This window comes from Anolis carolinensis, chromosome 6 (genome assembly GCF_035594765.1).
Source record: "Anolis carolinensis isolate JA03-04 chromosome 6, rAnoCar3.1.pri, whole genome shotgun sequence".
NCBI classification, from domain to species: Eukaryota; Metazoa; Chordata; class Lepidosauria; order Squamata; family Dactyloidae; genus Anolis; species Anolis carolinensis.
In genome coordinates, this window is record NC_085846.1 from 91,515,714 (window position 1) to 91,541,342 (window position 25,629).

The following is a 25,629-nucleotide window of genomic DNA, read 5'->3' on the forward strand; positions in this document are numbered from 1 at the left end:
GTTGTCTTCTTTGTGAGGTCAAAGACCAGGTGGATGAAAATAAAGATTGGTGTTTATCTCTGGGAGGATCAGAGCCGATTCAGTCTCATTAAAGCTGCTGCAGGCTCACCTGTGTGGCTTTGCTGGTGCCTTAGGGGAAAGCTCAGCAGGGGCTCACTTCTTCATGATAGAGAAGAAAGCCGTGGATGAGCCAGCATATTTAATTGGTATAAAGGGAAATCCCTTTTCTTTTATATGGGTGGCTAAGGGAGCTGACTGGAAGGAGAACCTCCCCCCCTTAGAATGAGTTACCTTAAATACTATTCTCCATACCTTTCCAGATTTATGCTTTTCCAAGTCAACTAGCAGGTGAGGAAATTTAGGGAAAAATTTCTGCATAGCTATAGTAAACACTGAAATATATTATTGTGTACAGACAGTCCCCAAGTTAGGTCCTGGAGGTTTGTTCTTAAGCTGAATTTGTTTGTAAGTTAGAATAGGTACATTTTTTAATTGTATCCTCAGCAATAGATAGATATGCATGCTTTGGATAGTATATTTGCTGTTTGTGCCCCTGTTCAGATTTCACCTCACTTTCTGTCCTTCTGATAATTGGATTTTGAAAAATGTGACTTGTTATGGAAACAAGGGTTGGTGAGAAAGACTCTTTTCCGCGGATGATAACCCTTTTAGGAGTGAATTTCCTTGCTGAGCGGTAGATTTCTGTCACTTCCTGTTGTCTCACCCTCATTCTTAACTACAAGTTATTTGTAAGTTGAATGTCTGTAACTCAGGGGCTGCCTATATAAGACTTTTAAAATAAAATCCCTCTAATTTAGAGTTCATTATTATTATATTTATTTATAACCCCCTTTATCTCCCCTGAATCAAAACTAAGATTTTTTTTCTTCGTGTTGGGAGCAACCGGAGTTGCTTCTGGAGTGAGAGAATTGGCCGTCTGCAAGGACGTTGCCCAGGGGACGCCCGGATGTTTTGATGTTTTACCATCCTTGTGGGAGGCTTCTCTCATGTCCCTGCATGGAGCTGGAGCTGATAGAGGGAGCTCATCCGCGCTCTCCCCGGGTGGGATTCGAACCTGGAAGACTTCAGGTCAGCAACCCAACCTTCAAGTCACAAGGCTTTTATCCCCTAGGCCACCGGAGGCTCCTGAACTAAGAGATAATATACCACTAAGAGATAATATACCATAATAATAATAATAATGCTATACCTATCCTTAAAAAAAAAAGAATGAAAGTAACCCATATACTTAATTCAAAACACATTGGGTTGTGTGATATTGTACTGTCCACTAGTGGTATAACTAAGAGATAATATACCACTAGTAGACAGTACAATATCACACAACCTAATGTGTTTTGAATTAAGTATATGGATTACTTTCTTTTAAAAAGGATAGATATAGCATTGTCAAAACGTAAAGGCTCATAGAGATAAATAAACAATTCATCATTATCATTTGTTCTATTTTATTTTTGCACTCATAAATTTGTTTAGCAAAAGTACTAAATAAGGATCTGGTATTAGGATAAAAATATTGCCATTCCCAGTTTAAATATTAACACCACCTTCATAGATTTTTATGCCTCAATTTTTATCTGTTTTGTGATTTATAACAAGAAAAAAGTGTATCCATGCATCTGATTCTGCCATAGTTTGGCGACTTATGAAAATAAACTCTATAGATATGCGTATATCTCTGATAAAACCTATGATAGATATTCAGAAATCTATAAAGCTAATTTTGTTTTTAAATTGATTTTTTTTATTAATTCAAAACTATATTCTGTAATACCAACTTTAGTCGGTAGCTGACAGACATGCCTAACTTTCCCAAAAGAGAAAACTGCAAGTAGGGCTAAGACTTTCATTTCTCCACATGGTTTCTAGAGGCCCAGACAAACCCATTATGCAGGATCTGTCTCGGTTTTACTGGAAGCATCCAGACAACCCTCGTCAGAAATGCCCGGGGTTTTAGGGCCTTGTGGGGACACAAATCCGCACCAAAGTGAGTTTTAAAAACCCGCTTTGGTGAGGATTTTCATCCTTTGTGGAAGTGCCCTAGGCAGCTCTACACCTGTAGTTCTCAAACTTTGGTCTTCTGATCATTATGACTTTGGCTTCCAGAATCCATTATCATTAGCCAAGCTGGCTGGAATTTCTGGATGCAAAAGTCCAAAACAGATGAAGGATGAATGTTTGAGAACCATTGTTCTACATAATATTGCCATGTTGAAGATCCCCCATAATTTTCAAGCTGCTTAAAGACACAGGAAGAAGGTTCAAAGTACCCTGAGTAGGCAAAGAAAAAGATGGATGTAAAAGAAAAAGAGTGAAAAGAGGAGAAGAGAAAGAACAACGACAACTTGCAGCAGGATAGGTCAATTTCCCCCCCCTGAAGTTATGTAATACTGCTAGTTTTTAATAAATATTAAAACACAAAACTTACAGTGCGGGTCCTGATGTATGGCCGAATCCAATGAAGATCTATTTAGAGATATGTCCAGTTGTATAAAGGAGAATACATTTCTGGTAAACAAGTCAAGGAATTCAGCCTAAGTTAGTTACATTTAGTTATAATTGCAATGACTGGAACATCTGTTGTTACAACTTTTGAAATTGAATTCAGTGGGAAAAAAGTGTGACAGAGTCTGGATATAGTCCTAGGGTTAAAAGGATAAAAGCAAATGTCAAAACAAACCAACTGTAGAGTAGTTCAGTGACTTGGTGTGTGTGTCTTACAAAGATTAAGTGAGAAACAAGTAAGATTCCAAATATTCCTTATTGTAAGTCCCAGCAATTCAAAATAATACAGCAAATAATTCCACTAGAAATCCAATCAGAAACTGACCACACAATCATTCTGGAGGTCTACAGAGAACATTTTTCTAGGCATTGCTTCAGGTAGAAAAAATAGGTTTCCAGATTTTACCAAAATCGTATTACACAAAGCGTCCTGGAACAGATTCCTTGTGTGTTATGTGGTATGTGGACCTACTGTATATGTGTGTGTGTGTGTGTGTGTGTGTGTGTATATGTATGTGTGTGTGTGTGTGTGTGTGTGTGTGTATATATATATATATATATATATATATATATATATATATATTCTCGTGTCAGGAGCAACTTGAGAAACTGCAAGTCACTTCTGGTGTGAGAGAATTGGCCGTCTGCAAGGATGTTGCCCAGGGGATGTCCAGATGTTTTTACCACCCTTGTGGGAGGCTTTTCTCATGTCCCTGCATGGAGCTGAAGTTGACAAAGGGAGCTCATCCATGCTCTCCCCAGGTTGGATTCGAATCAGCAACCTTCAGGTCAGCAACCCAACCTTAAAGTCATCAGTCCTGCTGGCACAAGGGTTTAACCCACTGCGCCACCAGAGGCTCCACATTAAATATATTTATAAACACTCATTGGAAAAACTAAGCTGGAGACTTTTTTAGAATGTTGATTAACCCAGTCTTTGCCTTCAAGTCAACTCCAATTTGAAGTGACCCTATACTAGATTTTTATTGCAAGATTTATTCAAAGTAGGTTTCCACAGGGCCGTTCTACACAGCCCTCCTGATTCCTCCCACATTTTGGCTAAACATTGGGCGTTTAACCCAATTTAACCTGGGCTAAAATACATGTCTGGAAGAGCCCTCAGTTTAATCCAGTTTTTAAAAATAACTCTAAAGATCCAGATCTTTCCTTCCTAGCCTCCCTCCCTGCCCAAACTTACCAGAGAAAGGCTCTAATGCAGGGACATGAAGCCTTTTCCCCTCTCTCCCATACCCATAGCTCTCTTTTAGCTATTGGGGAGGGGGGAGAAAGGCTCCAGGCCTTCCTCTGGTAAGTAGAGGGGGAAATGCAGGGCAGGGAGGGGAAGGCTGGCAGTGTCTCTGCTCATCTGTGCTGATTTAGATACCCCCCTGCAAAAGCAAAGGGTTTGGGCCAGCGGTGTGGCCTTCATCCCCGAGAGGAAGTTGAATTTAAAATCCCAATTCCTCTCGGATTTTTGGCCTGTCTGGAAGGGCCCACAGTCAATTGCAGACTGGAACTCCGATCTTCCGGAGTATTAATCCACTATACCATACTAGCTTTATACAACAACAGATTTATGGCATTGTATGCTATGTGGCAAGTTTTGGGGATAAGACCAAAAAACTGGTCAATCTTTTTAAATAATTTCCATAGTTTACAGAATATCAGCAACATTTAACAATTAAATACCAGTAGCTTTAATTCCTATTAATGTGCTGTAATTTAACAACTCCCTACCGTGTATTTAATTGTACATTTGCAGTTCATAAATAAATTATTTCTCATCAAAATGAACTTGTAGCTTTTTTTTTCCAGAGTGGATAGCTGAAACACTGATTTTCCATGGTGGGTAGTGTAAATAAACACGGATTTAAACTAGAAAGAAGGCTGAAGATGGAGATATTTATTGAGTTAGAAAAATGAGTATTTAATTATACAGTAGAGTCTCACTTATCCAACACTCGCTTATCCAACATTCTGGATTATCCAACCCATTTTTGTAGTCAATGTTTTTAATATATCGTGATATTTTGGTGCTAAATTCATAAATACAGTAATTACTACATAGCATTACTGCATATTGAACTACTTTTTCTGCCAAATTTGTTGTCTAACATGATGTTTTGGTGCTTCATTTGTAAAATCATAACCTAATTTGATGTTTAATAGGCTTTTCCTTAATGCCTCCTTATTATCCAACATATTTGCTTATCTAACATTCTGCCGGCCCCTTTATGTTGGATAAGTGAGACTCTACTGTAATTACAGAATGAAGCAGAGCAATGTTGTAATGCCCTAGGAAACATAAACACCATACATATTTCTTACTTGCCTCTTCAAAAAACTTCATTGACTATGAAATTGTGCCAGGCAGGTTTTTATTCTGTCTATAAGGACATATATTTAAGAATTTGAATATGCCATAACAACAGATCAAATTTCATTTTTAAAAAGTTCTGTGTTCTTAAAAGAGAAAGGATGTCTAATACCAAAACTAAAAGAATACTTCCCAGTTGTTATACATTTTAGCAGTTGATAAACTCAGTGGGATGAAGTTTTTAGGAATTTCAGAATGTGCTTGAAATCTAGCTAGAATATCCTGTGCCATACTGATCTGCAGCCTTATGTTTTTATTGCTAAAGAAAAATAGTCCTTTGGCTTATTTTACATGTGGCTGCAATACAAGAATGCTGCAAACTTCAAACTGATTTAAATGACACTGAGTTATTTAGGGCAATGACATCTTCCAAGTGGACTGATAAAACCTCCAAAAGAGTCCTGACAAAGTGCAGCAGAATGGAAGATGAAACAACAGTGTAAATGATCAGGAAACAGTCCATGTGAGGCCAGTGAACTTTGCATTCATGAGAACCCGGTCTTCATTTGATAGAGCCATCCAAGAAAAGAGCCGGTAAGATAGCAGGAAGGTCAAAGTGTCTGTCCTATGAGGAAAGAATAGATGGATTTCTAGATTAGGTGGAAAGATGACTAAAGGCATGCATGGCAGAGGTTTCTAAAATAATTAATGGTGTAGAAAGAGAAGGTTGATCTCCGCTTCCCTCCTCCCAGAACAGTTTTAGTTGGAGTCATACAATACCTCTACACAAAATAGGAGAGATAAATAAAAACACTCCTTTATTCAATGCAGTTAACTTCAAGCATCATGCTGAACTACAAAGTGTGTGCATGACTGTTTGTATGCAGAGCCCAGTTTTAAATAAGTCACTACAAACAGTTACTTGTAATTAATCCCTTTTGCCTACCTTGAAGCTGTACCTAAATGACACCATAATATTAGGAAATACCTTTATGCTTTCTGCAGTATGATTGCAACGGTCTCATTGCTTTTCCCAAGTAAGATTCATTTGCTTCAGTGGAGCTTTCAAAAAGCATAGCCTAGAAAGCCTGCAGTGGATGGAGGAATAATGTTTTGTCCATTGCAATTGCACAAAACGAATGTTATTCTTTCCTTTGGGGCAATAATATTCCTGCAACAGATAATGTCCTGCTTGTGGGATAACTGTATAATTGAACCATTATTTGATGTATACATTTTGTCATTAAAATGTGTTAATTTCATAAAACAGAGGCAGTCAAGTTGTTTCATAATTTCAGAATCAATTTTCAGTGAAAAAGGCTATTAGACACGAAGGTACATAATTGCACTCTACTTTAAGTGCAAGCTTCAAATTATGGAGACTACGTAGCTGCAGAAAGAACTAGGCAACTGCTGCTTCTTTTCGTGATACTACTATAATTTTTAAAGCTTAGGAACAAATGAACACACACACACACCTAACTGCTTGCTAGCACTCAAATGCCAAGCACTGCAAACGTTACTCAACCGTGTAGCCAGAATCACATTTATTTGTTCTCTTACTCCCAGGATCAGCCCTACCATTAGGCTGAGGGAGGAAGACACCACAGCCTGCAAATTTTGGGTATCATAAAATGGTAACAAATTATTAGCTATTTAATTTGTTGTTATCATGTTTTTACTGCCAGAGACTGGCAGAGGTGCTCATGGCATTTTCAGAATCCTGTGCCAAAATAACTTGGTTGGTTTCAGGTAGTGGTTGTATTTTGACTTAGATGAGTTGGCAACATTTGCTACTTTGCTTTAGGCATCAAAATTGTTCGTTCAAACCTATTTCTTCTTCCTGTGCTGCCAGAGATACCTTCTAAGAAGAGCCTAATGTTGATATTTATAAGAACACATATACTTGCATCATTTTACCAGTTCTAGCAACAGAGAAATCTTCTTTCTTCTTACATGTGACTATGCTCAGCTAAACTTAGTGATTTTACTTCTACAGAGACATATATCACATTATCTTTGGAGTGACAGAACCAGTTGGATGAAAATCCAGCTACTAGTCCCAATTGCAGCAGATCCCTTGAATCAGTGAGTTCACACTTATGTAAGTTCCACTGATATGTATGTTTACACTAGATGGCTTAGCAAATGATTTAGGCATTAAAAAGGGCACTTTTTTTGGAGGGAAAGGGTCTTTGATTCCCTCAAAAAGACTGACTTGAGCAGATAATATTACTCTAATTACCTACCCTGCAACATTTCACAGACGAAAACCAGAGCACATGTTGCCAAACAACACCAAAGTGTGATCACGATGGCAAAGGCTATTAATGACATTGTTAGAATAGGCTGCGGCAGTTTGATTTTGTCTGTGGGCCCTTCTACACAGGCCCTAAAATGTGGAAGAAACGGGGATAAAAGTGGGGGGGGGGAGATGGCTACTTGACATTTGCAGAAAATGCTCACTGGATTACATTAACGGCTGAAAAAAATACATTAAAAAGGTGTGCTCAAAATCTAATTTTGCCCTAAAAATTCACATGTTAGCATGACTGAATATCCCTGCACTTCCCTGTGATATACTGGTGTGGACTGCTCCAGCATTTTAAAATCCCAAAACAGTTGATGAGGGCTGTAAACAAATAAAGACAATGATACAATGGTGGCTAAATGGAAGCACAAATGGAAAGCAATTCCCATGAGAACTCTTTGCAAGAATTCCTTTGCTCTGATGTTTATTAATGACAAGAAATCTGCTTGTGTGCATATTAGCATATCCACTTCAGCACTTATAAGGTCCAGCACATCTTGAAGAGTCAATTAAAAACAAAAGTAAACTTCCGGCAGAGGTTTGCGTCCATCTTGCGGATTTCTAAAATCCACTACAACTGAACCTGTCAGGAAGGATTTACCAGGACTGACAGCTCTTTGTCTGGACTCTCCTTAAGATATTGCGATCTTTGCCCCACTTATTGGTCCTGCGTTTTGACAGCCAAGAAGGACCTTGAGCTTTCTGAGACAGGCAAGATTCTGTTTGTGTACTGCCTACACTGAAGAATTAATGCAGTTTGATATTCCTTTAACTACCATGTCTCAATGTTTGCAATCCTGGGATCTATAGTTTGGTAAGGCACTAGCACTTTTTGGCAGAGAAGGCTAAAGACTCTGTAAAAGCTATAACTCCCATGATGCCATAGCAGTTATAGTGGTATCTAAGCGTAGATACACCCTCCGTCTCTTCTTTTCCTCTTTTTTCCTCTCTTTGCTGAGCACAAACTATATTTGCACTTTGAGCTTGTTTTGCAAAAATTGAAGTTGAGAGAAGAAACAGATATTTTGAAAAAGTCCCTGGTACATTGTGGTTTAAAGCATACAAAAGTAACAAAATGACAACAATGCAAATGAACTGCTGAACTTTAAATCTTGCTGTTCCTGTGGAGAGATCTGTTCTCCTTTTGGTCCATACTTCTATCCCACATCACAAGTCTGCTAAGACAAAAACACACACATACAAAAAGGAAGAAAACTAAAATAAAATATAGTTAGGGCCTCATATTTGCCAAACGTGAACAAAACAAAAAAGAGAATTTTCTCTTTTCTTAGTCTTACTGGCATACGTTCCCAGAACAAAAGATGGATAATAGTGAACCCTACTGAAATGAACAACTCCTGGCCCAAGAATATCATAGAGTCCCATAGAAGGATACCAGTCAAATTGAAGGACCTAGAAAACACCTACAGAAGCCATATTTGGTTGGGTGTGGTGTGGATAAACAAAATTGTTGACACAGGAGATATACTGTACATAAAATATAGATCTGGAAATCTGTTTTTCTAGCTAGCACACACTATCAGAGCTTACAGTAGCTCTTTGGTATCTTGATCACAGGCTTTTCAAGTCACTTGTATCCTGATTTGGTTTCGGTGAATTTGAATATGGCAGTCCTGTGAGCTTGGAGCCGTCTACATGCAACATATTCCAAGAACATTGAAGCAGCTTTAGATTATAGAATTAATACAGTTCGATACCACTTTAACTGCCATGGCTCAATGCTATAGATTCCTGGAAGTTATAGTTTGGTGAGACAATGGAACTATTTGGCAGGGAAGGCCAAATACAACTCCCAAGATTCCACAAAATTGAGCCATGAGGATTAAAGTAGTGTCAAACTGCATTAATTCTAGGATGTAGCCAAACCCTTAGTCAGAGCAACTAGTCCCATAGTGTTACCTCTGCCTGATAGTAGATCAAGGGAGTCCAACAGGATTCTTTCCTAGCCCTGTCGGAAGATCCTCATCATTTCCTGATGGTTGTCCATTCAAATTCAACCAGGCCTGACCTTACTTAGCTTCCAAAATAAGACGTATTCAGTTGTGCTCAGAGTGCTGTTTTCTAGCAATGAGTTTCCCTTACCACATTTTAGCAAAGTTAATGTATTGTAATATCAATATCAATTGAAAATAAACTCAGGACTTTTCCAGTATATGAATCACACTTTACTTTCTTGTGCACATCATGGAAAAAGGACTATATTTTTAAAATCACATTTACATTTTATTTAGTTAGTTAATTATTCCATTCTACCCAAACTGGGATTCAGTCCATGAAATCATCTTTTGCTTCCATAAAACTATACAATTTCGAAACCCAAACAATGTATTTTGAGCTGTTATTTTACTAACAGTGAATTAATATTATCCTAATATACCTTGTGTAATTTTTAAAATTAAAAACGGGAAAGAAGCAAACTCAGGAAAACAGCAAACAGACTTTTCCCATACGAACACATTCAAAGACAAACACAAACACTTCTCTGTTTTCAGGCTTGGCAATATGATGAGGAAGATAAGAAGAGAATATTAGCATTCTTGGTTTTTGTTCCTGGGAATATAGGCATTAAACTGTTTAATATGAATACCGTCTCTATAGAACATAGAAATGTCTCCAGCCAGGTCCGGTCTGGTAACAAGAGCTAAACTTGGCTGTATTTCATTTCATTCCTGCTGATAGTATTTATCAGCAAAATCTGGATAAAAACCTCCCGAAATATGCAACTTAAGCCTGATCATAACTAGGCTGCTGAGGAGGAAAGTGAGAGGATTATCTGGAGCCTGGAAGCACAAATATAAGATTGTATTGTCACTCTGGACTATAGGCCTCTTGGCAAAGTGTAGTGTAAGGCTCGGCTGACAGGCCTTTTGACAACTGACAGACGAAAATATGAAACTTAAATTCTTCTTGACAGATAACTTTGTTGAATGAAAAGACCAATACAGCACCACGAGAGAGCATGGGTGGAAGCTAAGTGTGCATGTATGCCCCATACACACAGATACATTATACCTTTTAGGGTGCTTTTCCATTAAATCTATCTCTTCATCAAGAGATGATAAATGGCTCATATAGTTTGTTTGTTTGCCAAGAATTGCAAATGTGCAACCTTTTTTCCCCTTAATGACATCATTCAATCACTTCCACCACATGGTACATTAAAAAAAAACAACAACCAAAATGTTAAAGAAAGAATGAAATGTAATACAGGTCGAGTATCCTTTATCCAAAATGTTTTGAAACATAAATGTTTTGGATTTTAGATTTTGGAATGTCTGTATTTGTTTATACATACAGAACAAGGTATCTTGGGAGATGGGACCCAAGTCTAAACATGAAATTCATTTATGTGCCATATACCTCTTTTACACATAGTTTGAAGGTGATTTAATACAATATTTCTAATTGTTTCTAGGTGTGAAACAAAGTTTGTGTACATTGAACCATCAAAGGTGTCACTATCTCAGCTATCCATGTGGACAATTTTGGAGTATTCAGGATTCTGGAAAAAAAGATGCTCAACCTGTAGTGTACAGGTAAGAAATGTTTTCAGTCTGGATGATTCTAAAATGAATAAATAAAAACAACAGTAACAGAGACCACAACAATAGTTTGGTTTGTTGTGGATCACTAAAATGGGAGTGGAGAGTTGTTGTCTTTAAAGTCAAACTGGCATGTTGCGAGTGTAGAACACTTATTAATTGGCTTATAATTGCCACTAATTCTCAGAGGCTGCAATTTTTTTACCAAATTAAAAAAAAAATGCTACCATAAATGACAGTATGTAACATGATTTTTGTTCCTGGGTTATAAATGTCATTTCCTAATTGGTTCTATCATAAAATCATGGAAAAGTTTATTAAACTGCAAAAACATTCTTTTTGAGAAACACCCTGTAGGACATTTAGCTATAGTTTTTCAATGACTATCTCATAGAGTCTCAACCAATTCAGTATAATTTGTGGCAGCCACAAAAACGTTTCTGGAATATAATAACTACTTTCAAAGTAAGTACAACACAATTAGGGAGTTTGCCTTCCCTAATTCTTCTAATATTTGATAACTTTAGTATACTCAGGAATTGAAGTTTGGTCTCTTTTGTAGAAAATCTATACTTTTTTGCATTCTCTTATTTCAACTTTCAACCAGAAACAGACATTCTTAAAAATTTTGTTACATAGTTTAATTGTTCTTCCTCTTCCCACCACTCCTTTCCAAATTTTCTTGGGAATGTAACTGCTCTGCTTAAGTAGCTGAGTAAGACGAACCCATAAAAGAATGGCTAGCTTTCTATGGTATCAATAACATTTACTACTTTTACATATGGTGAGGCATTAGAACACACTCCATCATAGACATTACAGAAAGGTTTTATGGGCAGGTGGGGTTATTTAAGGAGGAAATTATAATATCCTTTTATCTCTCATTGCTTCTCTCTTTTTGTGATCTCATAAAATTCTGTGCCCATACACAGATTTTTTTTAGGCAAAAATGAGCAGAGAAAACTAAAGGCCCTTCTACACAGGCCCTTCTACATGGAAGAAACTGGAATAAAAAGTGTTGGGGGGCCCTAGATGACATTGGCTGAAAAATTGCGTTGGATCGCATTAATGGCTGAAAACATGTGTTAAAAGGTGCTCTTAAAATCTGATTTTGCCAAAAAAATGAGCATATTCATATAATTGTATATCACTGCACTCAAGAAAACGTGGCTTTGTTGCTATACACTGGTGTGAACCGCTGCAGCGCATGTGTGCATTTTAAAATCTCGAACAGTTGATGAAGGCTGTAAAACAAATGGAGCCATGGACACACAGGTAGCTAAATAGAAGAAAAATTGGAAAGCAATTCCCATGAGAACTCTCTTCAAGTATTCCTTTGTTCTCATGTTTATGAAATTAAACAAAGTTTGAATTTACATAGTGAGCATCAGGACGGCAGGCAAGTGACCCCAAAGGGAAATGGAGTTCAAGAGGGGAAAAGTAAAGGCAGCAGGAGAGTGTGGAGAGATGTCAAGAAATCTGCTTGTGTGCACATCTGTATATCTGCATCAGTGCTTATGAGGTCCAGTACATTGCAGAGAGTTTATATTTTTAAAAAGAAAACTTCTGGCAGATGTCCCAAGTCCAGCTTGCAGATTTCTAAAATCTGCTACAGCTGAACCTGTCAGGACACCAGGAGAGCATTTACCGGGACTGACAGCTCTGTGTCTTGACAATCCTTAAGGTACCGCACTTTTAAAACCCACTTATTTGTTCCAGATTATCAGGATGTCTGGAATGGACCTAAGAATGGATCTCTTGTGTCTGTTTTGGCGACCAGAATACCTCAGCCAGGGGATATTAAACTAATGTTATGGCTCCTAATGGGATAGAGCGTGCATGAAGTGGGGAGCTGAGAGAAAAACATTCAGCACCATCATCCTAACAGTCTCAGCTAGCACCTCTGCCTCCAGCCCCCAAGCAATCACAATTGCAACTGTATTTACATTGAAGTAGAAGTTAAATCTACTACTATTGCTCAGTGGCCAGCTCAGCTAATGCCTTTCACCTGAGCTGGAAGTAAAAATGAATGTGGTCATCAAAGTCAGTGCTAGTCAACCTGATTGTAAGTGCCAATGTGCAAGCTATTGGCTGCAAGTCCATTGTGAATTTCCAAGAAAGATAGAAATGGTTGTAGTCAATGTGATGCCCATGGGCGGCTCAATGTATAAGCGAACTACACTTTTGTGGGTGGCACCAATCCTCTAGGGGCGCCTTTCTCGGCAGGACCCCTCCTCTTTGTCCTTCTTTGTCCCTGCTGCTCAACAGGAGACAGACCCTTCTCTTTCCCTCATTCCCTTGGGGGAATGCTGCTTCAAGGCAGGCCCAAGTGGGCCTCGGAGGCTCTCCCCAGAGCGCACCTAAACTGGCTAGCAGGGAATCCCTTCCTCCTTCCCTCCCTCCCTCTGCCGCTTCCTCCCCAACTCTCTTGAAATGTGGTTGTCATGTAGAAGGGACTCCTCGGCCCCATCCTCCTTGCAGTCCTTCGCCACCATGCTTCTCTCCTTTTCTTTCCCTTCCCTTCCCCAGCACTCGCCCCTCATTGGGCTTTCCTCGAGTTGGTTGAAACTCATGCGGAAACTGCACCAAGTCTTTTCTCCCAGCGGCGGGGAAAGAAAGGGAAGAAAGCCTGAAGGCATGAAGAAAACCCTTGGAGAAGAAGGAGGGAGGGAGTTCAGACGCCTGTTGCTGCTGCTGCCCCTGCTGTCCTTGAGGAGCGAATTAAAAGCCCCGGAGGACGGAAAGGGAGCAGGAGTGACAGCGCTGCCAAGCGACTCTTGGCAAAGGGAGGGGAGCCCTCCGTGCCTCAGGCTTTATAAGGGCATCCGCCTGGGTGAGTTGGTGGGGAAAGGGCCCTGAGGAAGCCTGCCCAGCACTGCCATGGGAAGTGTGGGCCTGCTTTCACTTGAGGAGATTGTCACGTTACCTAGGATTGTTGTTGTAAGAATCACAGAATCTTAGAGTTGGAAGAGATTTCATGGGCCATCCAGTCCAACCCCATTCTGCCAAGAAGCAGGAAATCACATTCAAAGCACCCCCGACAGACGGCCATCCAGCCTCTGCTTAAAAGGCTCCAAAGAAGGAGCCTCCACCACACTCCGTTGTGTGCCTTCAAGGCATTTATGACTGAGGGTGACCCCAAGAATCAAGTTTAGGGCGGGAGCCAGGTAAATGATCTTGGAAGGCCACCAGTTTCAGCCTGCCAGCCTTAGTTTGGGGATCCCCTAGTGTTCTACACTATAAAGCACAGCTTTCAAAACATCTTGTGGCATTGGGCTGCTGTAAGTTTTCCAGGCTGTATGGCCATGTCCCAGAAGCATTCTTTCCTGACGTTTTGCCTGCACACATCCTTAGAGGTTGGAAACTAATCTGTGGCACACATCCTTAGAGGTTGGAAACTAGTCAAGTGGGATTTATATATCTGCAGAAGGTCCAGGGTGGGAGAAAGAAAGAACTTTTGTCTGTTGGAGGCAGGTGTGAATGTTTCAATTGCCCACCTTGATTAGCATTGAATAGCCTTTCAGCTTCAAAGCGTGGCTGCTTCCTGCATGGACAAATCCTTTGTTGGGATGATTTATTATTATTATTATTATTATTATTATTATTATTATTATTATTATTATTAGGCCTTGCTCCCGGGAAGGTTCCTCCGCTGTGGCTCCCTACCTTTCCATCTACTTTGCCACATATTCTCCACATTGTGTGTGTATATCCACACATACAAAAACATATGCAGGGACCATATATGCCATATATATATCACACACACACATATATATTCTATTCACCTCTACCTCCTACCCTTTATTTTTCAGTGATTCGAGGTTTTTTTTGGGGGGGGGGCTCAAAATACTGTTTGCTTACACTTGAAAATTACCTAGGGTTGGCCCTGGTGAGGTGATGCCTATCCTTGACATATTGGGAGAGAAATCCTGTGGATCTCCAAATCACACAGCTTAAGGAGCAATGTTCAAAGTCACAGAGAAAGCGCATAGAATCATAGAATCACAGACTAAGAAGAGTTCACAAAGCCCATCTAGTCTAAACCCCTGCCATGCAGGAACATAACCTCCAATATCCTGATCTGTCAGATAAAGTCCCAATTAATAGTCTGTCACCTCATATTCTCAGCTGCTTTAAAATGCTTTAGTTTCTCTTTTTTCCTTCCACTATCAATCTCATTCTCAGTTTATTTCAATTGCTGCAAACAGTTCAAAATGCAAAAGTGGATTACACTCAGTTAATTCAGATGAGCAGGGAAGGGAGCTGAGAGAGCTGAATCTTACCTGTCCCAGTAGGCACAAGAAAAAGCAAACTGCTCTACCCTTTCTTAGCTTGTCTAGTCTTCCTTATTAATCATTTTGCCATCTTGACACACTCTGATGTTGCTTGGCCATGTGTGTTCCAGTTATAATCTCTGAAATGTTAAGTATGAGAATGACTGAAGGCTGCATGCACCATAAACGATTCCATAGAGTTTAATATGGCAGACAGATTAGTTGATATGCTTAACAACTAAGGAAGCCTACAGGGTATCATGTAATTCTGGCTATCTCTAGATCTCTGGAAAAGAAGATGAAACCCATGAATACCCAGAAGCATCAGAAGAGTATTTGAGTAGCCTCCACTCCGGTGCAGTGTGAATCAACAACCACCTTAAAGATTCATATCAGGGAATTCCTTTCTTCCCTAGGTTTGCAGGTGGGGAAACAAGTCTCAGAGTAAATGGCATTAGAAGAGGAGGAAGAAATTTTATATGAAGAAATTGGAAAGCTTGGATGCCTATTACCACCCATCCTCAACTGGCACCTGGGCTACCTGGCTTGTACTTCTGAAAAATCATCACATTCAAAACCCTGGAAGAGACTATAGAGAGAGATATGGGGTGCATATTCTTGGGACTCAGGGTCTAGAAAATTGTGTTTGTGTGTACACATATACATGTTTTAAATTGAAAAGCTGAGGTACTTAATGCATAATGCTCAATGATATTGTCTGGGAAAGTTGCAGGATTTGACCTGGAAACCGTAGGAACTGAGATGATTCTGAACTGACACATCTCTGATTCTTCTGATTCCAGAGAAATCTCTCTACCACCAGGCTCCACCATAAGAAGGAGAATCACCATGCAAATAGAAAATAAATAAGAGAGGAATGTGAGTCTCTGTATGAGTCCAAGTGGAATTAAGATTGTAACACAGTATGACCCCTGTATCCATGGGGGATACATTCCCTGTCTTCACACAGATATGCAAAATCGCAGATGATGACAAACCCCATTGAAATGAAGGAGTTCTGGCCCAAGAATATCATAGTCAAATTGAAGGACCTAGAAAATGGCTAGAGAGGACATATGTTGTTGAACATGGATAAAGGAAACTGTAGTAACCAGAATGTGGGCTGTCCTGTATATAAAGAAAGAAGGAGAAAGGGATCAATGGAAGATAAAAGGGAGCCCCACACAATTCTTAATTATTACAGATTGAGACTCCACACTCTCACCACATTTTTTATTTAACTTCATATCAAAATACAGGACTTTGCAAAGTTTGTGATTCCTCGGAAATTCCAAATCTGTCCTCAGAGTGAGAAAATATGTTTCCAAACTAGTAACACAATTGTGCACAAACCAGCATTGTTACCATCTTATTTACTATCACAATTGGCAGTTTTTATTATTGTACATTTATTATTAGATTCATTTTTTCTTCTTAGAAAAATATGGAATTTTCTCATGATTTTCTTAGTATTCCTTCATATTATCTACACATTTTACTACAACCCGAATAAACCATTTTAGCATGCCTAAGTTTTTACCTTGTCCTTCAGAAACGGATAAATTTATGAATCCATTGAGCCCTTCTTTTAAATAATGGAGTCTGGGAGGTCAAGTTGACAATTGTCTGTTGATGGAGCCAGAAGGAAAGGATTGAGCCTTACATTGGGTTGGGGGTGAGAGGCTGCTGCTGGTGGTGGTGGGGTAAAAGAAAAAGAAAAGCAGGAGGGAAAAGGTATGCTCCATTCGCCCCTGTCACTTTCTCCAGTTGCTATGGCAATGTCTAATCTCAATCAGAAATCAAAGAAAAAGAGAGAGAGATAAAAGTGATGATGGTTGGTTTTTCTAAAGCCTTCAGGCCTGGGCCAGTATGTGATCATCACCCAGGTAGACAGGCCTTGAATGCCAGACAGTAAGGCTAGGCTGGGATCCCAGGAGCATGGGAAGCCTGGAATGACGCTCCTATGAAAAGGCAAAGGAAAGATTTGTGGGGCAGAGAGAGGGAGGAGAACGATGAGGGGGAGCCAGCCCTGCGTCTGAGAAAGAAGAATCCAGGCGCCACCAATGTAACAGCTGCCTCAGGTATGTAGCCAGTTTCAGCTCGTTCCCAGCTTGCCAAGCCCTAAACATGCTCTTTCTTTCTCTTTCTCTGGCTCTTTCTCTCTCACACACACATACGCAGAGTGCTACCTGTACTGCTTCACTAGATACCATCTAATTCTCAAACCAAAAATGAGTCTTGACTTCTAGGCACTTTCCCCAGCAATTGTTTGCTGTTAAATCATTTCAGATCTTAGTAAAAGAGCAAGATATATTATATCCTGAAGTCAAACACACACAAGATCTGCGGCTCTTATACTCATGTGCCAATCTCTTAACTACAAGGACTGCCAGAATATAAGGAATGGGGTGACGCCACAGATCCTATGCTTCTGGTGTTGGTTTTCAATGAAAAGTCATTTTAAATTGATGCCCAAAACGACCACAAAGTGGCTGCAAGCAAAGCAAAGAAGGAATTGTCTTTTTGTAGCCTTCCCTCCAAGTTTCTGCTCTTTAGGAAGACAGGAGTGTGAAAGAGAGAGAGAAAATGGAGAGAGATGATGTTGTCTCCAAGGGAAACATAAGCCCCAAGGGACTGGGAGGGGAAGGCTCATCCACCCCTGAGGCTCAGGACTATCAGCATCAGGTTTCATGAGTATCAGTCTTTCCCCAGGGCCCAACATGTTTCAAAAGACCCATGGGGAATTCCCAAGCAAGGAATTCCCAAAAGCAGAAGGAAGGAGAAGGTAAGGAATTAGCAGGTGACAGCATCATCTCTGGAAGATAGGTGGAGGTGTGTTTGTGTGTAAGAATTAACCAAAAGGAAAGGAGGAAAAGTCACAATGTGGTGGAGATACCAGCAAGATCTGACAAATGGCCAATACTACAGGCTGATGGTACTGAATGAAGCCTTTACACAACAGTTCTACAATTACTCCATTCTAATTTTTCAATTCGCTTGACTTTCAAATATGGGTCTCCAAAGTGGTTCATATTGTTGACAACACTTCCATTCTAAACTATTTCTAAAAGTTAAAAACACATTACAACAAAACAAGCAGATTTGTGTGGATGATGTTTGAACTCTAGGAGTGTACATTTTAACTTTCAGAAGCCCACATCTCTTGAAGGATAAAGTACTTTCACAATTGCTTCAAAAGGACCAACACATATTTCATCAAGAATTCAGTCAGGACAGAAGATACCCCCCTCTCCCAAGTTCTACCATTTCTATTTGAAACAATTTTATTTATCTTAAAATAACTTTTTGGGGTCTCAGACCATTTGAAATATGTGCGCAGCTGCATACATGCCAAACCCAATCCAAAGTTTTGAAATTTCACTCAGATTTCAGGGTTGTTGTATGTCTCCTGACGTTTCGCCCACATCTATGGCAGGCATCCTCAGAGGTTGAGGTATGCCTGCTATAGATGTGGGCAAAACGTCAGGAGAGAATACTTCTGGATCATGGCCATACAGCCCGAAAAACATACAACAACAACTCTGTGATCCCGGCCATGAAAGCCTTCAACAACACATTCACTCTGATTCTTTTCACTTAATGTGGAATTGATTTAACACATGAAAATCTTGTAGTATTGGTGCAATGTGTACATGTGATCAGCCTTAAGAAAAGGCAAGGGCCTGTATCCTAGAAAAGTTAAGGTTTTAGAAGTGTATCCCAGGAGATCCTCACACAACATGTTGTTCTAATATGCCTCCAAGTCGTTTGACTTATTGTGTCACTGCCTCCATGTTTTCTCCCTCTATTTGCCAGTTATCAATCAGTCTGGTTGCCATAATCTTGGTTTTCTTGATGTTTAACTGCAGCCCAGCTTTTGCACTTTCTTCTTTCACCTTGGTGATAAGGCTCCTCAGCTCCTCCTCACTTTCAGCCAATACAGCATCATTAAGTCAAAATGATACCTGTTCATGCCCAGTAGCAGCATATTCCCCAACAGTTCACAGCTGAACACAAACACATGTGGCCAGAGTGTGATAAAGGAAAGGTAGGAAAAATTATTATTGTGGAATAATACACAACCTAGCAGGGGCTACCACAGTTTGCTTTTCTCTGAGCATACTAAGAAGGATTTGAATCTGCCCTCTTTTCCTCTATCTACTGCTAACCTAGCTGAATCAAAACTACTTTTGCACTTTGAACTCAGTTTGCTTTAACTGAAATAAGACAAAGACAATGATAGAAAGGGAAGGGGGAAAGAAAATTGGACATTATAAATGGCACTAAAAGGCGGAACAACAGAGAATGACTCAGGACTGTCCCTGGCAAATAGAGTGAGGTCATTGCATTTTAGAATACAGCTTATTTAGTGCACCAGCCAAAACTGTATAAAAAAAGCTTTCTTGTCCACATGTCCTCAAAACTATTTGCTGATCAACACTGATTCCTAAACTATTATCCTATTTCTTTAAAAATAGTATGAGTCTGCCCAGAATAAATTTGGCCAGATCAACTGCTATTTACTCTGCCTTGTCACCATCTTCTCAGTTTATTAACTCTCACCACTGATGATCAATTTTTGAATTGATCTCAATCATGCAGGGATATTATTGCCACACTAGGATTCAGTAAAAAGGGAAAACATCGCAACAATTGATGACAAGGGATGTCAGATGACCCCTCCTGATCTTTTTTTTAATAAATGTTAAAGTGTATGGGAAACATGTAGAATCCTGTAGCAGCCGGGGGGGGGGGGGATCCCTTGGATAGGAAAAGAGCATAGTTCCATAGTCTCTTTTTTGTTTTTTTATTTAACTATAATTTGCAGAAAAGTGTCTTCCAGTGGATAAGAATAATAATCTCCAAGATCTGATCTCTGGAACCTGCCATTGACAGAGATTCAAATGCAGAGCTTAAAAAGTTACATTTGAAAAAAGAATATTTATTTATTTATTTATCTACAGTATTTATATTCCGCCCTTCTCATCCCGAAGGGGACTCATTTAAGGCAAACATTTAAGGCAAACATTCAATGCCTTAACATGCAACAAAGACAATGACAAATGTGGGGCTCCGAGCTGGAGCTGGCCTAGAACTCATGACCTCTTGGTCAGAGTGATTTGTTGCAGCTGGCTGCAGCTGGTTGCTCAACAGCCTGCGCCACAGCCCGGACCCAATATGGCGATCCGCCATCATTCACAATCCCAAGAGTCATTTAGTCAATCCTTTGTCAGTACAAGAATCCACAGCAAAATCATTCCTGACAGAAGGCCATCCAACCTTTGCTTAGATATCTCCAACAAAGGAAAGTCTACCATCTTCAAGGTGTGTGTGTGGGGGGGGGGGATTCATTTCACTGTTACTTTCCACTGTTCTTACCATCAAGAAGCTGGAATTATATTTCTTAAAATTTGAATCCATTGATTTCCGTTCTGTGGAACAGCAGAAAACAAGCTTGCTCCATCTTCCATGTGAGAATTCTTCATATACCCTGAAGGCACCTGTTTGATCACAGAAGATGAGGAGGGTCAGTCCTTGTTAGTACTTGGATGCTAGATTGCCATGGAATACTAGGATTGTTGTGTGCCTTCAAATCGTTTCCACCTTTCTGTTCTTTCTCATTAATAACAACTTGTGTTGTTTTGATCATACTCTGATGCTGCTTTGTCACACATGTCCCAATTATCATTTGTGAAATGTTTGAGTATACATGTCTGTTATGACTCTGGGAGCCACCATTCAGTCAAGTAACTTTTCCAAGCTTTGGAGAGGCCAGAGATTGGTGACTTTACATGCAAGCATCTACTCTACCCTAGCACCATTAAAACACAATTGAAATACTTTTTACATCCATAGTGCTTTGCTGTGTATTTTAGCTAAATCATAGGCAAGTTTACCCTCCATTATTTGGTTGCTATTAAAAAAAGAGATAGATATGAACAATCTGCATTCCTGTAGGGCAGTTGCCACAGAAGATTGATATAGCCTGCTTTCATTTAGCCACTGCAATGTTCAGATAAGCTCCTTCAGTGCTTTCAACAAAAGCACTGTCTTTTAAATTTTGAATTCTCCAAGGAAAAAGGGATCTGCAGTTGTTTGCCAGTCATCATCACAAATGGAATAATGACTAAAAGCAGTATCAAAGACTTTTAATATTGTCACAGCAATGGAGGACATGTTCTGAGTTGTTGTGAGTTTTCCGGGTTGTATGGCCACGTTCCAGAAGGATTCTCTCCTGAACATGGCCATACAGACCGGAAAACTCACAGCAACCTAGTGATTCCAGCCATGTGACAACACAAAGGACATGTTCCTTAGCTTTACGTGGGGCTGCCTTTGAAGACAGTTTGGAAATTGCAATTGATGCAAATATCGGCAGCCAGGTTACTAACTGAAGCTAATTATAGGGAGCATACCATGCCCCTATTGAAGCAGCTCCACTGGCTGCCGATAAGTTTCTGTTACCAATTCAAAGTGCAGGTTAGCACTTATAAAGCTCTACATGGTTCAGGTCCAGCTTATCTTCATGACCACATCTCCCCCTATGAACCGGTGCGGGCTCTAAGATCTGCTAGAGAGGCCCTCCTTTTGGTCCTGCCTCTGTCTTTAGTGCAATTGGTGGAGACGAGGGAGAGGGCCTTCTTGGTGGTGGCCCCCCAGCTCTGGAACACCCTCCCCAGGGAACTTAGGCAAGCCCCCACACTACAGCACTTTAGGAAAGAGTTAAAAACTTTTTTTCAGCAGGCATTTGATAACATTTAGACAGTAACCAGAACTGATTGCCAATCATTTTATATTTACATTCTTTGCATTCAGCTGGGCTGCTATATTAATTGTTTTATCCAATTTATATACCTGGTTTATGTATGTTATTATTGTTTTCATATTGATGTATTTTATGTATTATGCATTTTATATATGGCAACTTTTGTGCTATTTTGTAAGCCGCCCTGAGTCCCCATGGTATAAATAAAGTATTATTATTATTATTATTATTATTATTATTATTATTATTATTATTATTAGCTAATGTTATCTTGGGAGTGAAAATGTGCTATATACTCCTCATAGTGTGATCTACACCAAGTTAGGTTACACTGCGGTAGTTTAATTTCAGGCTCTACTGTCCCATTTACACGCACCAGTGGAACTAAATTAGTTTAAATCCAAGAACTTCAGCTTAAGTGAGTTGTGATTTGGGATGACCAAGTTATAATTTACCTTTTCATCCAGCTCAAATACTACCAAAGCGAAACACCATCCTTCAGTGGTTGGAAAACATCCTACTGTGTAATGTTTTCCGCCACAGTTGCTGTCTGGTAAGGAAACTACAAATATTTGAAATTAATGCCTGCCTTCTGATGCCAATACTTTGATTGCTACCAAATATGTGCACAGTATAAACCAATCATTTCAGCTTAAAATTCAAAGTCCAAACTTTGCTGGTCACCAAAGATACAGACTGCTGTTTGCACAATTTGCTTTTTTAAACTTTAACAAAATCATTTAGTTTCCCAATATGGACAGAACTGGGCAACAAATGAAGTTATTATTTCACATTTTAAGAATTGCTTGGCTACACTGCAGAGGAATTGCTTGGGTAGTATTTTGTATGTTTTGTGGAAGGAAAGAAGTGGTGGGAAAGAAATGCCATATATTTTCTGCTATAAGCTATATTACTGTGCCACTTACAAAAGGGATATTTTAGTTGAAAATATCAAGCACTCGGTCAATCTTATAATCACTATGTAAGCAATAAATGCTGCTTAGGAAATTGGAACAGCTTGAATAAAAACTTGGAAAATGTGGTCACTCACACATTTTGCAATTATCCATTTTTTAAAAAGAAAGACCAAAGTTAATGTGTAAATCTTCACAGGTATACTATAGCTATCCTCATACAGTAGAAGCTTAGCAGGACTGGAGTGTCACAACAGACATTTACCCAAATACCTGGGGAAATGCAACAAAAAAGTGTTAGTGGAAAAATCATCTTTCAGCAAAATTACCTAATATATTTGCTAATGGTATCTGATTTAAAAGCCACAAAAATACTGGGATAAAAGCACATTCGACGAGGCGTTGTATTTATAAGTGTTTGTCACCTTGGCAACAAAAGCTATATTCGAAATCTAACACTAGCTATGATGGGCCAAGACCTTTTAAAATTGGTAAATACTTCTTTATGGCAATGATCTGCTTTCAGAAAAAGAGCGCAAGAGCTGTAAAAAGGAAGTTCTTCATTGCATAACAAGTTTTTACTGGCTTTCAGCTCCTTGTTGCATTGTCTCTACTGTACCTGCTATCTTTCTTTGTAACAAAGAAAATACTGAATTTTGAACATAGTGAAGCACTGGCTTCTTTCTCCTATTTCCAAGAAAAATAATGCCATCAATCTAAGGTTTATTTTTATTTTACTTTTTTGCACTGGCATTCTGATTGAAAGCACATTTATATGAAATAATGTTTTTCAATAATTGTACATTGCTGAAGACAAAATTATTAGTGTAATGCTTATGTATTTAAAAGAATGCTATCATTATGCTATAAATTTATTATTCTTTTCTAGGTTTTGTACATAACAGGAAAAGGAGATCACATTAGGTTGAAAGCCATAGAAAATTAATATATTGAAAAGGCACAGCCTGTGAAAAACCAAGATATATACACAGGCATAACATCTATTTCATCAGTATTATTTCAGTCCGAATTTAACTGATTAAGAAAAACATGAGTAATAGTTTGACTGCTTAAAATTTTATAGGATGATACTATCTAAATAATAGCAATAGTATTAGTACCTATAACTACTACTACTACTTCTACTACTAATAATAATAATACCATCCTCTTTTAAAAGTGTTATTGCTCTTAGATCTTCAAATAGAAGGTGTGATAGAAATAGACAAGAAGATGCAGTAGAAATATCTTACTGAATAAACAAACACTTATGAGTGAATCCATCACAATCAATGGGATCTAGTTTAAGAAATCCACATGTACAAGCAAGCTCCACACTGGACACAAAGGTGCATATTTTGATTGATGCCTACATATGTTGAAATTATCACATGGACCTCACTGAAACGCTGGAAATGTCTTCTCTGGAGGATGTATATATAAATTACCATCCAAAAGGACTAGTTTTTACAATATATGATTAAATGCAGTTGTATTTGGAAAGGTGGTATTAAGCAGAAACATTCTATAGTATGTCTTTATTTAAATTTATTCCCACTCTTATCTGTATCTGTATGGTGGTAATGATTAAGGCCTAACTCTAATTACAACTCTCAACTAGAGTAGGCCAACTGAATAAATAAGAAACCTGGTACATCAACATTAATATACGTTCCGTTGATTCACCCAGTCAATTGTAATTGGGAGTAACAATTGGACTGAGGTGTGATATTCCAGCAGTATCAATATACAATGTAAAAATAACAAATAGTTAAGATGATGTTATTATACTTTGGACATATTATGAGATGACAAGATTTATTGGAAGAGAAAATAACACTCAGTAAAGTAGAAGGCAGTAAGAAAAGAGGATGACCACCTTAAACATGGGTTGACTCAATAAAGGAAGCCACTTGAGAGATCTAAGCAGGGCTGTAGTTGACTGAGGTTTTTAGTGGACTCTAATTCATGGGGTCATTAAAAACCAAAGCCAACTTGACAGCAAATAACAAAGATAAAAATAAATAGCACTTTATACTGTTGAGAAAAGAAAAAAGAATGACTGAAAAGAGATCACAACATACCAGTAAACACTAGCTCAGTGTAATAGTTTCTCAATTTCAGGTTTCCAGATACATAGTTAGGTTTCATCTCTCAAAAGCTCAGTCAGCATGTTCAATGGGTAAAGGATTCTGGCAGTTCTAAACCCATATCTTCTAAGACTGGATCTACACTGCCATATAAAATTCAAATTATATGCTTTGAACTGAATTATATGGTGCAGTAGAGTTCTATAATCCAGTTCAACTCAGATAATATGGATTATATGGGAGTGTAGATCCAGCCTAAGAGTGACAACCATGGAGTCGCCATTTAATACACTGGAAAGTTTTAGAAGGGCTAGTTATAATCTATTTCTTTAGTGTCCTCAGTGTACAATGATGTTTTACATAATGGTTGGGTTGATAGCTGTCCCCTTGGGAACTTTATCTTGGGTAGCAGTTGTTTTTGTCTCCCTTGTATCCTACAATTCATTTTATAATTTAGCATGCAATTTAGCAATATAATCCTGCCATGTTTATTGATATATTTTATGCTTTTTTAATAAGCAGGAGAGTCTTACATTGTTGACTTCATTAATGGATCTAAGTGCTGGCAGTACTTGATAGGCAGTTCTTTAGTCAGTGCTGGTAGAAAAGCCTGCAAAATAGATAGCAACATTCTGTACATGGCTGTTTTGTTCAAAGGCTCATAACAGGATGGGAGACACGATTTCCAATTAACCCAGTCAGGAAGGATCACATGGTAGCCATGTGCTCTTATGTTCAAGTGCACAATTTTTACTTGATTGATAAACCTAACATGGCACTTGAAATATATTCTGGTGACATCTTAACCATTACAATTCTCCATTTACCCCAAAATGAATAGATTTAATATTAAATAAACTGTATT

The 25,629-nt window shown here is 38.8% G+C and overlaps 3 long non-coding RNA genes across 8 annotated transcripts in view; 2 read left to right on the forward strand and 1 right to left on the reverse strand.

Moving 5' to 3' along the window:
- On the forward strand, positions 1–16,578 carry LOC103279119 (uncharacterized). Of its 5 annotated transcripts, none has more exons than XR_506572.3 (4): positions 1–348; positions 6,843–6,947; positions 10,591–10,711; positions 15,411–16,578. It is a non-coding gene; the product is annotated as an uncharacterized LOC103279119 (long non-coding RNA). The 5 variants fall into 5 exon arrangements; XR_010007245.1 differs by lacking the exon at positions 1–348 and adding an exon at positions 5,348–5,437; XR_010007246.1 differs by lacking the exon at positions 6,843–6,947 and having other exon boundaries at positions 16–348; positions 15,411–16,576.
- The window catches only part of LOC134299982 (uncharacterized), a 26,747-nt gene continuing 6,005 nt past the window's right edge, over positions 4,888–25,629 (reverse strand). Inside the window, exons 2-5 of one of the 2 annotated variants that reach the window (XR_010007248.1) lie at positions 25,298–25,374; positions 20,374–20,495; positions 15,004–15,134; positions 4,888–5,468 (exon numbers count right to left, since the gene is read on the reverse strand). This is a non-coding gene — a long non-coding RNA (uncharacterized LOC134299982). The remainder of the gene's footprint in view (positions 5,469–15,003; positions 15,135–20,373; positions 20,496–25,297; positions 25,375–25,629) is intronic. The other variant, XR_010007249.1, reaches the window with a different exon arrangement.
- Positions 17,061–25,629, forward strand: part of LOC100552789 (uncharacterized) — a 24,692-nt gene continuing 16,123 nt past the window's right edge. The window contains exon 1 of the long non-coding RNA XR_506571.3: positions 17,061–17,075. This is a non-coding gene — a long non-coding RNA (uncharacterized LOC100552789). The remainder of the gene's footprint in view (positions 17,076–25,629) is intronic.